Here is a 14,671-nt window from a genome sequence, read left to right on the forward strand (position 1 = left end):
GCTATTATTATTATCCATGACAGCACCACACAGAATGTGTTTCCCAGCTTCCTGAAGAAAATGGAGATGTCTACCACAAGTGTCGTGAGAGCTAACAGAGAATACTGATCTATCAAATTTTTTGCAGTTTTAATAAATTAGTAAGAAAAGTATCAAAAGCTAAGCATATTCTAATAATGGAAAGTAAGATATTTATTGCCAATGTAGTAAAAGTACATGATCTCCAAAGCCCTTCACACGTCCTGTACAAACATCTAATATCTGACCTATGCACAGCTAACATATCACCAATTAGATCAAATATCAAACTTCTCCCAGGAAAAAAATGGACAGTAACATTTTTATTACATGATTAACTGTTGTTAATGATATTTATATTGAATCAAAAGTTGGGACAAGAGTAACTTTATCTGCTCTAGTATTTTCCGACATAATAGTTTTATGTCTGATGCTATTTTCAGCTGCAGACTTTAAAAGAATACATGCATTGGTTCCAAGAAAACATTATTATACACCTTACCTTTACAAAAACTGGAGAAGCACATGACTGAGGTTCAACTCGCTGATCACTGTGTGCATATGGTGTGTGTGTGGGGAGCTGGGGTTTGCTTCATGACTACTCTTCTCTGTCTACCCTCTCTCTCCCTCAGATAAGTCATTCACCCACTTAAACAGCTTTGGGCAAATTCCATAAGTTTCCAAACTCACGCTATAACTTCTCTTTTGAACTCAACTCCACATTTCCGTTGCTGTTTGACTTTTGTATTTGGATGTTCTGCCATCTCCTCATCCTCAAAAAATGTGAATTCATTGCCTCTCTGGCCATCACCCACCAAACACGTGTATGGTGTTATGTGATCAGACAAGGGAAGGAAATCTCCTAATTCAGTTCCTTACACATAACAAAAGCAGGGTGAGTGATAATTCTCACCAATTCTGTTATTACTCCTGTTCTCCAGTTTTGTCTTCATACCCTAGGTATGGCTATGGCAAGTATTATTATCCTACTTTATTGAAGAGGAAAATAATACACCCAGTTGTATAGATCGTCAAATATAAAAGTATTGGTGGGTGGGCAGGTAGAGCTGCAAATACACACTGATGAGATTAATAATCATTGTATGAAGAAGGAGAAGAGTTGAGGCTAAATTCTATGGAAGTGATTTTGAGACTGACTTGAAATAATTAATAGTAGCTAACATATATTAAGCACTTACTATGTGCCAGTAACTATTACAAGTTAATATTAATATGCTAAGTTAATATTAACATTAACTCAATTATTTATGTATTTTTCTTTAACAGTTTTGTACAATAAACCAATATGAGATTCCCCTGGGTTAAACAGCCTGCATTAGGTCAGGCGGCAGTAAGCTAATAAATCAGCAATCTGGAATTTGAATGCAGACCGTCTGGCTCCTGAGAAGTGTCCCTACCACACTCTGCTTTCTGAAATGAAGAATAAGAAGTTGGGGAGGGGAGAAAAAAGTAACAGCAAATGCAAAGTCAACAAGGTAGAAATAAGTCAATCATACACAGGCGTGGGACTCAACCAGGTTGTATGGGCTACGAAGCCACACCTGGGTGAGGAATTGGGTGGAAATGAGGTTGGGAGGATTTGAGATGCAGCAACAGAGAAGCGGTCTTTGAACGTCAGGCTGAGTTGTTTGGACTTCTGGAACCACCCAAAAGGAACCTGACCCTCTGTCTGCTTTAACTTAATCCGTGTCAACACGCAGGCAAAAGAACAGGTTGAAGAGAAGGCACTGGTGCATATGGAAGTGGGAGTAAGTTTCTTAATGTGGAGCTAAAACACTTTGAAACTGGCAGCATCTCTCACTCAAAAGACTTCACATACATCTGTGTCATTGAACTATCTGCAAATGATGAAAAGAGGGACAGACTGAAGACAGATGCCCTGGTCACATCCCAGTCCTGACCCCCTTCTGGAGGGTTAAGTTCTGGAAGCACCGGGACTGTAATAGCTCGAGCAAGCTGTGTGCTTCCGCACCAGGTTCAATGCTGAGAGTGCCTTAACTGAACATCTGGCTAATAATGTACCTTCCATGTATTCATGGCACTTATTCACTGCACCTGCTCCATCTGAGGAAATTACGTGGGTCAAGTAACGGCAGCATGATTTCAAATGTTTGCCTCATCACCTACAAACATAATCAAAGAATAACAACCACAGTCTTGGGGAAAATCTTGGTAAGTCTTTTTCACTAGCAGTTCTAAAACAGAAAGGCAGAAGATAAGAAACTTGCTGATAATCTCGTAAACCAATAATTCTCAAATATAACAAGTTCAATGTGAAAGGAATTATTTCCTTAGCTCCCTCCCCGAACCAACTAAAACAATTTTTTGAAAATCTTAAAAGTGATAAGGGTGTAACATCTACAATTAGTATATTCCTTGGTGAAACTGGTTTCAGGAAAGGAAATGCTTCCACAATTCTCTTTTCCAACTTTTGCTAAGGTATTTTTAAAAATGCATTGAAAGCAGAATTTTTCCAGAAGAGTTGTTCCAAATGGGAACCTTTTTTCATACCTTTTTCATAACCATTTAAAAATCTGCTTGGTGCTTAGCCAACTCATAACTAATCACCTAAGACTGAGTTTCAACTGATAGCTAAAATCCAGCAGATTAGTCTGAATCTTCCTGGTAATGTGAGTCAGATTTGACCAAATATTAACTGCATTATTTAAAATAACATTACTAGTATCTATTGAACATTGACCAATACTACGATTTTTTATTAATTTCTGGGGAAAAAAAGCATTTGCTTTAATTTTACCTGCCATTTTAAGGACTCGACAATTACGTGTATTATATTTCATGAAAAATCGCGTTCTTTTTGTAGTTCTAGATTGTTTTCTTTGTCAACTGGTGAGCAAACACCCATAATACTCTTTGGCATCTATCAAAATGTTCTGAGTATCTTGTGACAAGATAGCACAGATCCGAGAGAGTTTAGACATTACTAAGGAGACAGTGCACAGATGTGGATGCTGAAAGATTAATACCACACCATCTTCTGATAGGCTGTAGCTCGAAAAATGCTTCTACAGAAGCAGAATGAAACAAGCCCAAAGCACAAATATTCGTGCCATCGCAGCATAAATGAATCATAAAGCATTAAAACCAAAATTTCAAGCTTTGGCAGCAGGTCCAATTTCTGAGCAATTCCTCAGCCTCACACATATTCTTCATGGCATCTCATTGGTAGAGAGAATAGTGGGAGTAAAAGTAACCTGTCACATGTGAACAAAAACAAGTTGAAAAAATATTTAAATATTTTATGATGCTTGTAGTCTTCCTCCTTATATCTCAAAAAATATTTTTTTAACCTGCAAAACAGGTACTTACTATCCCCAGGTAAGATGTTCTAATGAAGTACCAATTTTTTTACTAATTAAGGCCCCAGGAACCCTAGGAGGCTGCTGCTGACATCTAGTGGCATACGTTTTTAAACGTTAAACGCATTAAAAACATAAATCTAGAGAGAGAAAGGGACAGACATGCATACGTATGCGCCTGCAAAGTCTAGTGGACAGCCCATGTTACGAATTATTTGCCTCTGCTCACACCACTCTGCCTCCAGTGACGTGCTTCCCCTTCCAAAGTAAGGCTACTACCGCAAAACTGAAGAAAGGAAAACCAACACATCTGCTAAAGCCTTAAAGGAACCGTTTACCCTCACAGTCCTGTGTCTTTTACTGGGAATTGCCAGCTCCCTGGAAGCCCCAATTCCCAAAAGCCCTGTCCCGACCCTAACAGTCCTAATTTTATCTCAATTTCCCAAATAACCACAGTCGGTTCCCAATTTCCACACCTATTAGCATTTAGGTACTTTTAGGGTACCAGCCTAAAGAGATTTGACTGTAGAGCTGAGCATATGTTATTTCAGACTGCATGTCCACAAACATACCTGCACATTCAAAATGGCCATGAAATCCCTATGCGTGAGATTCAATAATTATTGAAAACTTAAAAATAGCTCTCAGGGACTGCTTTAACGTTTCCAACCATCCACATGAATGATGAAATTGATATTGATGTGAAAAATGGTAAGGAGCATAGAGAGAACTTCTACAAGCAAGTAAAAAGATTTATTCTGTAGCCTCTATATGTCTGTATGTATGTGTGTATAAGGGGTGTATATGTGTGTGTGTAAAACAAGAGAAAGACTCAAGTTCTACCCATACCCCATTCCCCCTAAAGCACTTGTGAGTATAGCAGGTAAACACTGAATTGATGAATGAGGTGGCAAATTACAATATAACATTTTCCCCCTATTGATTCTAATGTAAGATATGAAATAGGTAGTGTTTTACTCTTAGGCAAAAGTGTCTTTGTGGAGTAGCTCAAGTTAGATTTTCCTCCCATCACATGTGCAGAGTGGTACAAAGCCAATGGGTGATCGAATTAGGCAATGTCCCTTTGGTAAAGGGAGTGTACTTTTTCTTTTTTAATTAATTACTTTTTTGTGTGTGTGTGGCTGCATTGGGTCTTCGTTGCTGCGCGCGGGCTTTCTCTAGTTGCGGCAAGCGGGGGCTATTCTTCTATGCGATGCGCGGGCTTCTCATTGCGGTGGCTTCTCCTGCCATGGAGCACAGGCTCCAGGCACGCGGGCCTCAGCAGTCTCGGCACGCGGGCTCCAGAGCGCAGGCACAGCAGCTGTGGCGAATGGGCTTAGCTGCTCCGCGGCATGTGGGATCCTCCCGGACCAGGGATCGAACCGTGTCCCCTGCATTGGCAGGCGGACTCCCAACCACTGCGCCACCAGAGAAGTCCGGGCATTGGCAGGCGGACTCCCAACCACTGCGCCACCAGAGAAGTCCGGGAGTGTATCTCAAGAGTTGAAAATTATTTGCCTTATAAATTAGTATGTTTGAATTTAGATTTTATTCACATTGAAAAGATATGATAAAGGGAGAGAAGGTTCTCAAGTTAGTCCTAATTAATACAAAACATTGCTAAATTATAATTCTCATAGTACAAAGGAATCTTCTAGCCTTTTAAATATTCCTTCGGTGGAAATCTTAGAGATGCAAGGACCTCATTCATTCAAGGTCTATTTCACTCACAAGTGGGAGTAAAAGTAGATGACAGAAGGATCTTCCTTACATTCACACTGAAGGAAAAGAAGTCCCATGTCTGTGTGTGTATCTTTACACATAATAAAGTTCTATATGTACATACACATACATATTTAAACACACGTACACAAGAGAGCTACTACAGTAGCTCTGTATACGCAAATCAGTGACAGTGTGACAGATAGCGTATCTAGATTACTTTACGGACTAAATATGGGTTAAGGAAGAGAAATAGTTGTAGCATGATGAGGAACTCAGAAAGCCCCCTAAAGAACAGTTTTAAGGTTATGTAGGCTTTGGAATAAGGAAGAAAGAAGACTGGGCATTCCGAGTGGAGTTATCAGCATAAGGAAAGACAAGAATGTTTAGGGTATACAGTGTAGTAAGACAGAAGCCAATACGGTAAGAAACAGATGTGGGGAGTCGACGCAAGAACTTGAACATTAGCAGGAGACAATTCTAGACAATGCTATGGCTTCTATATGACTATTCCATTAAGACTATTCTTGGGAGTTTTCTTTAAAGTTTTAAAAAGATGGAGTATCCCACAGAATCTAATACTCAGAAGAGTAAAGAGTACCAAGAACTTTGGCAAATGATGAAAATCATAAAAAAACAAAAAAGGCAAATTCATAAAAATGCTCATAATAACTCTTCCTCATATAAAGTCCTCTTTAAGAATTACTTTTTAATTACTTCTCAGTGAAAGTGTTCAATGATTTGTTCTCTGACTTTCAGTTTAAATTCTCTTTGGGAGCATGTATGCCTGATGTTATAGCTCTATTTCTGTAAAGCATTGTGTCTATCCTATGTGAATTAGTCCAAGCTTCGTGACAATTACATCACCCCTTTCATCACATGTGCAGAGGTATTTGTAACTCTCATTGTAATTCATGGTCATTAACTTATTAATCAACCTGAAAATCTGATGCTTTACTTTCCATTGTTACTTTATAGTAGTTTATAAAAAATAATATAAAATATAATTTGTAATAAGCTCTTAAAATATCAGAAGAATTTTATCCTTTAAAAAATTTTCAACGTGTGCTACATCTACAAAATATTCTACAGCCAATAATAATAAACCACAATGAAACCAACCTCTAAACAATATATTTATACCTTATTTCTTAGTGCCCTAGAACATAAAGAACACTGTATACTAACTAGCCTTATGACAGTTTATTTTCAGTTCTCAAAAATGTATTTAGAGTACATCAAAAAACTGCTCAACCCTTAATATCCCATTTCATTTTCCTACAGGGAAGTTAAATATTTATGAGAATGATACTTAATATTCCTACATAATACAAATAAATTACAAACATGAAATTTTCTTAATTGAAATTCAACTTAGTTCCAGGACATATAAACCTGTGTAAAAACAGAACAGAATAATGGTCTCTATTTTTATGCATAATCTTACTAGGTACAGAGAAGGATATTTTAACCCAACTAGGTAAAGTTGCCTCTATTTTGGGGTGACAAAATTAAGAATATTGTGACCAACAGACATCAATAACTTTACATAACGAAACACTACATGAAAACTTATTTTAGACCCTTTTTGAAAAAGTCAAATGTAGAACTTTCAGGTATCTGCACACACAAAAGTACCTGTTAACCCAAAAGATTGCTCTCCGAGCCCCATTGCCAGAGTTAATGGTACACAAAATGAGTGTGTTAGTCATCACGTGCAACTGAGAAAGGCTGAATGGTCCCATTTGTCCAAAAATAGCACCTTCACTAATATGCCTTGAACTTCTACTATTTAAACACTGAAATTTAAATGCATATATCCCGTTTAGGATAATAGAGACAGAGCATCAGAACATTAGCACTCTTTGTCTTATTAACAGGAATATTTTATAAAGCTGCAAACACCCCTATTTCAATGAGTCCAAAGGACCAACCTAAAGAGGTGATGACATGAACACCGTTTCTCCCACCCCAGTTACTCCTTCACACCCCACTCCCAACCTCCACACAAAAGCCAGCATCCTAGAGTATAATGTCTTTGGGAGTGTTATCAGACCAAAGGGCTTGGACTGCCAATATACAGAACTGGTTCTTTATTGGCACATTGGGGAGAAGCAAACTTTGTTACTCCCGGGTACATGATGCTGGACATTCTGCCACATTAATGGGAATTTCCCTCCTACACCCCAACCCTTTCTTTACTACATTCAGTTCGAAGTAAGTTTATCCCTATCTTAAATAAATGAAATCAAAGCCTAACAAAATTGAATGTATTCGTATATACATACCTCCGAAAAAAGAAAAATTTCACATGAATGCATCCTGGATAGTCTGTGCTTCCTCTCTTCATCCTTATTTTCATTCTAAAGGGCATGGATCCTTGACCCTCTTCATTAGCTCCATCTCACTCAGTGTGTTTCCTTCTCTGTCTTTACTGTGTCATCTTCTACTGATTCCGCCTCAGCCAGCATTTTTCTACCATACATCTCCCTATGCTTGTTTCACAGCACTCAGCTTCAACCCCTTCCACATACTGTCTAGGTATTAGTTCTCATTATAATGCCTCTCTTTAGGGAGTCACAGTTAATAGTTCTAAGCTAAAGGAAACCCTCCATTGATTTCATTAACCATTTGAAAAATACCTTACAGTTTGACTTAACATTTTAGTATAGTGTGCCTACAACTGAAAATCACCATTACAGGAGAGAAGCTACTTCTTTAAGGGGTTTACTCCTCCCTTGAAGCATTAACTAAAAGCCAAAAATAAGTAGAAACACCCCAGTTTGTAATTCAACCTAACAATTTATTTTTGCTCCACTGCAAATTAAAGTTCATAAACCAGTTTTCTGCTGATGTCCATTAAATTCAAATGCTTCCTTTGTTACAGCACTCATGTGTTTTATAGGAATTCAACAATTTGTCAAAAATAGAACCCACTTAGTTCCAATTAGTATGTGACCTAGTACACATTTCAACAAATCCAGTATGTGTGTTGATATATACAAAGCGACATCATATCTTCATAGCTATATAAGCAGATAATATTGATAGATGGGCTTAGTTCCCACCACAATTCTAACTTTTCAGAAACTTTTCTATTAAAAACTCTTTTGAGACATCACCTTTATTCATAAATCATACACACATTTTATATCTGCATCTACGCTCCACTTTGCTTACACGTATATGCCATTAGAATATTTGCATGATTGTTCATATTCTTAGGCTAACATATATAAACAAAACACATAGCAATTGGAAAATTTAGCAACTAAATATGCAATCATTGAGTATAATCAGGCATGCTATTCAACAACTGTATGATATAATTCAATCTTTCCAAAGAAAATATATGTTTTGTGTAAGAGTGTCTTCGTCAAACTCGATGAAGTTTTTCTAGGAATTTATACTGAACTTTTTTGTCTATTAAGAAAATAATATGTAAAGCCATCTGACTGATGCTTAAATAAGAGGAAAATTTTAATTAAAAGAATCTGATTCTCTTATTGTCTACCATTTGTAAATGTAATACACTAATTGGACCTATTTCCAAACAAAGAGAGTACAATCTTCTAGTCAAGATCCTATCCACACATTAACATAAATGCAAGAGTAGTGTCGGAAAATTAATCATTAACCACAGTGCTTCAAGCTAATATATATTTTAAAATTTACTGGTCACTTCCTAAATATGATGGTCATCAAAAATCATTCCTTTTACTTTTCAGATAGTGATTTACTTTTTTGATGGATTATTCAATAGTTAAAACCAGTAATCAAAAAAAACCAACCAGTTGAATGTATCAGAGTTAAACAGACTAATATATATATTAAAATAAGCATACCTTGGTCTGATTTTTCATAAAGGATAGCAGATCTCTTGCCAGGTGACACCATTTCTTTGGGTTCTGTGGGTAAAAAGAAAAGAGATTAATAAAAACCTTTCTTTTCACCCTTTAAATGCTTCTTTAAAAAGATTTATTAGTAATAAAGGTCAGAGAAGAAAATCATTTAACAAAATATTCAGCTCCATTCAGCAGCTGCCTTGGGAACCACTTGCTTTAAATGACAAATAACTTCCCAAAAACTCCCCTCTCGCCCGCAGCTGAAAACAAGAGTGACTGCCACAGATCCTCAGCCCTGTTTTCTTTGCTTCTCTCTCTTTTCTCACATGGGAACAAGACTAGCACTCGAGCAAGGAAAAGAATTAGCTTCAATCATTTCAAAAGATAAGATGTAATCCATGTTGGGACAGAACATTTACTTGGAATGCAACAGACTGAAATGGAATTTGCAATTATCTAACTTAGTTTCCTCCCTCCCCCAGTGAGTATGGCTTTTAAAATATTTGTGCAAGTTTGGGTGTTTTTCTATTCTGTCTTTCCACAAAATTGATAAAATGAGATACTGTGGATTGACATGGTAAATAATTGCAGATTACCCTCCTTAGGAGCTGCAATTTTAGAGCTTTTCTAAGCTGCAGTGAGGAGAAAAGTACTTTATAGGAGACAAAAGTTATGAAAATATATCTTATTCCTTCCCTTAGCATATAACCATCTTGAGGAGTGTCCCAGGAAGGATTTTATTGCATCATTATCTGAATGTTCAGATTGCAGGATAAGAAATTCAAGTCTAAGCCATAGCTCTCCAGGAAGGACTATCACATAGATAGGTAAGAATTTTAAATTCACCCCTTAAGAAAGTTATTTGACTGAAGAAATGTTAACAGTTAAAAGCAATGTTGATTACTTGACTGTAACAGTCATTATAAGAACAGTCATATAACTGCAATCACCAAAACATCTTACTAGCTGTGTGAACGTAGGCAAGGAAATTAAACTCTGTAAACCTTCCTTTCTCACCTGTAATATCGGAAAGCTAATTCTTTCTACTTCATAGAACTGATAGGATAAATAGGTGAGATAAATACACAGAAAGGACACAGAATTAATGAATGTTAGCCAATATAATTATGAACCTCACTATTACTATTCTTATCATTGTTCTCCTTTTAAAAAAAAAAATCTTGCAACCCCTTTGAAAATCACTGCCCTGGTGAGCCACATGGTAGAATGATTAAAATCCTACCATACTGGATGTTATTTAATTTGCTGATTTATTAGTCACACTCTGTGATGGCAAAGGAAATAAAGAGTTGTTTTAGGTCTTTGGGCAGGCAAGGGAAAAAGATTAAACAGCATTTCAGGAGAATAAGTAACCTGTCACTCCACTGCAGTAGCTTCCTTTGACTTTGCTGGAGATTTTAATTTAAAGATGTCCTCCAAGAAATTGGGATACGTCAAGATTCACTTAAAGCAAATGACCCCTGTCTGCTCTTGTAAATATTCAATCAAATTCAGAAAACATCTACTGAGCTCTGATTGCAAGGAAGGGTATACAACAGACTTTAGAGAAACCATTATAAATAGAAAGGACTCAAGAAAAACAGTTTAGTGGAAGAAAGGTTTGTAAGTAATTCATGAAAAAACCATCATTAAACAACATACAAGACCCATATATATGCTGTCTACAAGAGACCCACTTCAGACCTAAGGACACATACAGACTGAAAGTGAGGGGATGGAAAAAGATATTCCATGCAAATGGAAATCAAAAGAAAGCTGGAGTAGCAATTCTCATATCAGACAAAATAGACTTTAAAACAAAGACTATTACAAGAGACAAAGAAGGACACTACATAAGGATCAATGTATCAATCCAAGAAGAAGATATAACAATTGTAAATATTTATGCACCCAACATAGGAGCACTTTAATACATAAGGCAAATACTAACAGCCATAAAAGGGGAAATCGACAGTAACACAATCATAGTAGGGGACTTTAACACCCCACTTTCACCAATGGACAGATCATCCATAATGAAAATAAATAAGGAAACACAAGCTTTAAATGACATATTAAACAAGATGGACTTAATTGATATTTATAGGACATTCCATCCAAAAACAACAGATTACACTTTCTTCTCAAGCGCTAATGGAACATCTCTAGAATAGATCATATCTTGGGTCACAAATCAAGCCTTGGTAAATTTAAGAAAATTGAAAACGTATCAAGTATCTTTTCTGACCACAACGCTATGAGACTAGATATCAATTACAGGAAAAACTCGGTAAGAAATACAAACACATGGAGGCTAAACAACACACTACTTCATAACCAAGAGATCACTGAAGAAATCAAAGAGGATATCAAAAAATACCTAGAAACAAATGACAGTGAAAACACAATGGCCCAAAACCTATGGGATGCAGCAAAAGCAGTTCTAAGAGGGAAGTTTATAGCAATACAATCTTACCTTAAGAAACAAGAAACATCTCAAATAAACAACCTAACCTTACACCTAAAGCAATTAGAGAAAAAAGAACAATAAAAACCCAAAGTTAGCAGAAGGAAAGAAATCATAAAGATCAGATCACAAATAAATGAAAAAGAAATGAAGGAAACAATAGCAAAGATCAATAAAACTAAAAGCTGTTTCTTTGAGAAGATAAACAAAATTGATAAACCATTAGCCAGACTTATCAAGAAAAAAGGGAGAAGACTCAAATCAATAGAATTAGAAATGAAAAAGGAGAAGTAACAACTGACACTGCAGAAATACAAAGGATCATGAGATTACTACAGCAACTATATGCCAATAAAATGGACAACCTGGAAGAAATGGACAAATTCTTAGAAATGCACAACCTTCCAAGACTGAACCAGGAAGAAATAGAAAATATAAACAGACCAATCGCAAGCACTGAAATTGAGACTGTGATTAAGAATCTTCCAACAAACAAAAGCCCAGGACCAGATGGCTTCACAGGTGAATTCTATCAAACGTTTACAGAAGAACTAACACCTATCCTTCTCAAACTCTTCCAAAATATAGCAGACGGAGGAACACCCCCAAACTCATTCTATGAGGCCACCATCACTCTGATACCAAAACCAGACAAAGATGTCACAAAGAAAGAAAATTAAAAGCCAATATCACTGATGAACATAGATGCAAAGATCCTCAACAAACTACTAGCAAACAGAATCCAACAACACATTAAAAGGACCATACACTATTATCAAGTGGGGTTTATCCCAGGAATATAAGGATTCTTCAGTATACGCAAATCAATCAACATGATACACCATATTAACAAACTGAAGGATAAAAACCATATGATCATCTCAATAGATGCAGAGAAAGCTTTCACCAAAATTCAACACCAATTTATGATAAAAACTCTCCAGAAAGTAGGCATACAGGGAACTTACCTCAACATAATAAAGGCCATATATGACAAACCCAGAGCCAACATCGTCCTCAATGGTGAAAAACTGAAACCATTTCCACTGAGATAAGGAACAAGACAAGGTTGCCCACTCTCACCACTATTATTCAACATAGTTTTGGAAGTTTTAGCCACAGCCATCAGAGAAGAAAAAGAAATAAAAGGAATCCAAATCAGAAGAGAAGACTTAAAGCTGTCACTGTTTGCAGATGACATGATACTATACATAGAGAATCCTAAAGATGCTACCAGAAAACTACTGGAGCTAAGCAATGAATTTGGTAAAGTAGCAGGATACAAAATTAATGCACAGAAATATCTTGCATTCCTATACACTAATGATGAAAAATCTGAAAGTGAAATTAAGAAAACACTCCCATTTACCACTGCAACAAAAATAATAAAATATCTAGGAATAAACCTACCTAAGGAGACAAAAGACCTGTATGCAGAAAATTATAAGACACTGATGAAAGAAATTAAAGATGATACAAACAGTTGGAGAGATATACCATGTTCCTGGATTGGAAGAATCAACATTGTGAAAATGACTATACTACCCAAAGCAATCTACAGATTCAATGAAACCCCTATCAAACTACCAATGGCATTTTTCACAGAACTAGAACAAAAAATTTCACAATTTGTATGAAAACACAAAAGACCCCGAATACCCAAAGCAATCTTCAGAAAGAAAAACGGAGCTGGAGGAATCAGGCTCCCTGACTTCAGTCTATACTACAAAGCTACAGTAATCAAGACAATATGGTACTGGCACAGAAACAGAAATATAGATCAATGGAACAGGATAGAAAGCCCAGAGATAAACCCACGCACATATGGTCACCTTATCTTTGATAAAGGAGGCAAGAATATACAATGGAGAAAAGACAGCCTCTTCAATAAGTGGTGCTGGGAAAACTGGACAGCTACATGTAAAATAATGAAATTAGAACACTCCCTAACACCATACACAAAAATAAACTCAAAATGGATTAAAGACCTAAATGTAAGGCCAGACACCATCAAACGCTTAGAGGAAAACATAGGCAGAACACTCTATGACATAAATCACAGCAAGATCCTTTTTGACCCACCTTCTAGAGAAATGGAAATAAAAACAAAAATAAACAAATGGGACCTAGTGAAACTTAAAAGCTTTTGCACAGCAAAGGAACCATAAACAAGATGAAAAGACAACCCTCAGAATGGGAGAAAATATTTGCAAATGAAGCAACTGACAAAGGATTAATCTCCAAAACATACAAGCAACTCATGCAGCTCAATACCAAAAAAACAACCCAATCCAAAAATGGGCAGAAGACCTATATAGACATTTCTCCAAAGAAGATATATAGATTGCCAACAAACACATGAAAGATTGTATAACATCACTAATCATTAGAGAAATGCAAATCAAAACTGCAATGAGATATCATCTCACACCGGTCAGAATGGCCATCATCAAAATATGTACAAATAAATAATAAATGCTGGAGAGGGTGTGGAGAAAAGGGAACCCTCTTTCACTGTTGGTGGGAATGTAAATTGATACAGCCACTCTGGAGAACAGTATGGAGGTTCCTTGAAAATCTAAAAATAGAACTACCATACGACCCAGCAATCCCACTACTGGGCATATACCCTGAGAAAATAATAATTCAAAAGAGTCATGTACCCAAATGTTCATTGCAGCACTATTTACAATAGTCAGGACATGGAAGCAACCTAAGTGTCCATCAACAGATGAATGGATAAAGAAGATGTGGCACATATATACAATGGAATATTACTCAGCCATAAAAAGGAATGAAACTGAGTTATTTGTAGTGAGGTGGATGGACCTAGAGACTGTCATACAGAGTGAAGTAAGTCAGAAAGAGAAAAACAAATACCATATGCTAACACATATATATGGAATCTAAAAAAAAAGAAAAAAAGAAAAAAAAATGGTCAGAAGAACCTAGGGGCAAGACAGGAATAAAGATGCAGACCTACTAGAGAATAGACTTGAGGATACGGGGAGGTGGAAGGGTAAGCTGGGACAAAGTGAGAGAGTGGCATGGACATATATACACTACCAAATGTAAAATAGATAGCTAGTGGGAAGCAGCCGCATAGCACAGGGAGATCAGCTCAGTGCTTTGTGACCACCTAGAGGGGTGGGATAGGGAGGGTGGGAGGGAAGGAGATGCAAGAGGGAAGAGATATGGGGACATATGTATATGTATAACTGATTCACTTTGTTATAAAGCAGAAACTAACACACCATTGTAAAGCAATTATACTCCAA

General features: G+C 36.6%; 1 protein-coding gene across 9 annotated transcripts in view; it reads right to left on the minus strand.

The window, feature by feature from the left end:
* The window catches only part of INPP4B (inositol polyphosphate-4-phosphatase type II B), a 779,792-nt gene that overhangs the window by 621,528 nt on the left and 143,593 nt on the right, over positions 1-14,671 (minus strand). For all 9 annotated transcript variants that reach the window (XM_057546957.1, XM_028168300.2, XM_057546956.1 and 6 more), the window contains one exon: positions 8,927-8,989. The gene's annotated coding sequence lies outside the window, so the exon portion shown is untranslated. The remainder of the gene's footprint in view (positions 1-8,926; positions 8,990-14,671) is intronic.

Source organism: Balaenoptera acutorostrata, chromosome 5 (assembly GCF_949987535.1).
Source record: "Balaenoptera acutorostrata chromosome 5, mBalAcu1.1, whole genome shotgun sequence".
NCBI lineage: Eukaryota > Metazoa > Chordata > Mammalia > Artiodactyla > Balaenopteridae > Balaenoptera > Balaenoptera acutorostrata.